The sequence below is a fragment of the Maylandia zebra genome, linkage group LG22 (genome assembly GCF_041146795.1).
Source record: "Maylandia zebra isolate NMK-2024a linkage group LG22, Mzebra_GT3a, whole genome shotgun sequence".
Taxonomy (NCBI): domain Eukaryota; kingdom Metazoa; phylum Chordata; class Actinopteri; order Cichliformes; family Cichlidae; genus Maylandia; species Maylandia zebra.
Genome location: NC_135187.1, coordinates 33,396,492 through 33,399,492, shown reverse-complemented (window position 1 = coordinate 33,399,492; position 3,001 = coordinate 33,396,492).

Sequence of the window (3,001 nt, the reverse complement as noted above, 5' to 3'; positions counted from 1 at the left end):
GAAGGCTTTTAACCATAACACGGTCAGGAATTATTCAACTTAATCAGAAACCTGCTGAAACTAAATATTCACATAAAACGTAAAAGTGCTGTGGCTGTGTGATGCCATCATATTTTCAGTTTAGTTCAGTTTCATCATATGAATCAACTTATTTACTGCAGGTGAGTCCAACTTAATTTAATTGAGTTAATTCAACTCGTGCAAATTACGTTAGTCCAACAAAAGTACTTAATGCAAATAGAACCTCATTTATTATGTGGAAATCCATTCCATGATTGTTTTAAGTTCATTTAAAGAGTTGTTCTTTGGTGCATTCAACAAAGTGTAGAGTCTAATTAACACATTCATAGGCAATTTAGAATCATCAATTAATCGAACCACACTTGCATGTCTTTGAACTGTGGGTGGAAGCAGGAATACCCAGAGAGATTTGAGTCCACCTTCTTACTTTGAGGCAACACTGCTAACCGCCGCACCACCGAGCTGTCACTGCATACTTCAAACAACAAGGAAAGCTATGATTACAAAGCCTAATACAGAATTTTTGTTACATTGTAATCTTGTGAGTCCAGGCAACTGACCACACTTTTGCTAGACTGTATCACGTCATCGCAACAAGAATAAATTTAACGAATGTGTTTGTTCAAATTTCACTTTTTTGGGTGTTCTGTTCAGACAACTTGCACTTGCACTTTTCAGTGCACCACTGATTGCTTCAAAAATTTAAAGATGGCAACTTTTCAGCTTGAATTTCAGTTTGGGAAGAGTATGAAGTCACAGGGTGCCAGTTCTAATGAATGAGGCTGGTGTAGGTCAGTTGGATGAAATGGTCTCGGAACGTATCAGGACATTATGGTAGAATGCTGTAAAGGCAGTCTTACACCAAGGGGGGAATTTTTACACTGAAGACTACTGTTTGGTGTCAGGGCCATAGCCAGAGACTTTGACATATTTGCTCTCTGTCTCGGCCAAATAGCCAGGCTTGAAGGTGATAGGGGCCAAATGCAAATAAGGGGTGGTGCTTGATTTTCAGCAGTAGAGTTCCATAAATTTTGATTGCTCCTTATGTATTTAGCCCCCATTTTGCTAATTCAAGTTTAGAAAAAGCTTACAGTTGCTATCGGAGAGCTAATTCCAGCTTTCTGGCATAGTGAGTGACTCTTTCATTGTCTTCTCTCTAACTACAATTTGTTGAGTTTTGTGAAATGGGTTAAAAGACCACCACTGACACACCGACTGGAAAAATCTCGGTTTATTGCTTGTGTCACATATCTGTTTTCTTATATAACCTTTAGTGATGGCCCAGGAGTACTATTCCAATTTGTGAAAAGCAAATCTCCCTTTCTTGATGTCTAATAGAAATTATAGCAGTATAAAAATCTCTGAAGCAGAAGTTGGGAAAATCCAGCAAATTTTCAAAATTTACAATAAGATCACTGTGAACATTGGCGTAGCACAGGCCAAAATCATCCAGTACTGCTGAGCTTTTTCCATCTGGTCCAAAGTGTTGGAGGGGTGGACCGCACTGCTATTCCTAGAAAGAACTAATCATCTCTTGTGCATTATTTCATGTAGGTCTTTGCTTTCTTGGCCACCATTTTCACCTCTCTGCACCAAACCGAAATCTCTGTGCTCTATTATGTTTGGAGAAGCAGTGGCATTCCAGCTCAGAGGTGAATATCAATTAAAAAACCAGCAGGCTGTCAACAACAGCTCCTAGACCACCCAACCACAGTCAAGTTGTCCACACGGACACACCCACAAACACAAACTTACACAATGAATCACCTGCAAAACATGCTGTGAGTGCACACGCTGTACCCTGCAAGAAAGGACACACACTAACACCGGCATGCTCTGACCTAAATCCATGTGATCAGATTCAGTTTTGTGAACTTTGTGGAGCTTTCACAGGTTTCAAGACTCTCGTGGCACAATAGGTCGAGTCTGTGACGTAACCATTCATGGCATCCCACCCGTTTTACACGTAAGACTCCCGTTCACACCCAGACCAGGGTAGTGCTTTGAAGTTACTTTAGGCTGTCAGACGTCACGTGTTAACATGCTGCACACTGAACTTACAACTGGAGACAATTAAGCCCACAGTGTTGTGTGTGTTTTCTGAACTGACCTCCCATGTCCTTGAGAGACTCAGATTCCACCACATCTGGGAAGGCTGTTTCCCAACAAGGGTCAGAGGAATTTTTATGTAACAGCCACGCTTCTCCTGTGTTTTCAAAACACTGCGCACGTCCATGTGTTTGTGCGGCTGACCCATTTCAGTGGGAAGCGTCAAGCTGCTTCTGCTGCCATTGTCTGTTGCGTAACGCTGCTGCATTTAGCCAATGAATGCAAACAAACAGAGCGGAGGGACCAACTGGTCATTGGACCAAGCCAGACCTTTAAAGCGTTCCTAGAAGGCACTTTACTTTGAAGTGGCTCTGGGTCTCTGGTTTCAATTGGGCTCTGATTTCTACAGTCGCACTGTACCTATTAGTAAAGAAAGGGGGAAATGATTAAAAACTGAACAAATCCTTGTTCTTTGTGTTTTGTCTTTTTACAGTTTCCAGATGCTTTCCTATATAGCCCGTTAGAAACAAGAGATGTTGCAGGGAAAACAAACACTGCCATTAATTTAAAGAAACTTGAAACATTCAGAATTCACTAAATTTGTATGCAGATTATGAATAAATGACAACTATACTGTTATGTTGAATGTTCGATGGCTCAAGTCTTTGAATAATACCCTTTGGATCTGAGGAAGTAATACTCATAATTTTTGACTTCCTGTAAAAACCTGTTGAAGGACAGGCATTCAACAAATGGTTGGGAGTGTTTGAGGATTGACTTTAGTAACCTTTGAAGAGCAGAATTAACCAGAGCTCCAACTGTCTGGGCTTTTTTCCCTAGCCAATCACCTCTTCCACAGTTCTGCTGTCGAATAACTACTAGCATCAGGGGATGTGCACAACTGGAGGCTTGGTGCAGCCATTAAGCTAAT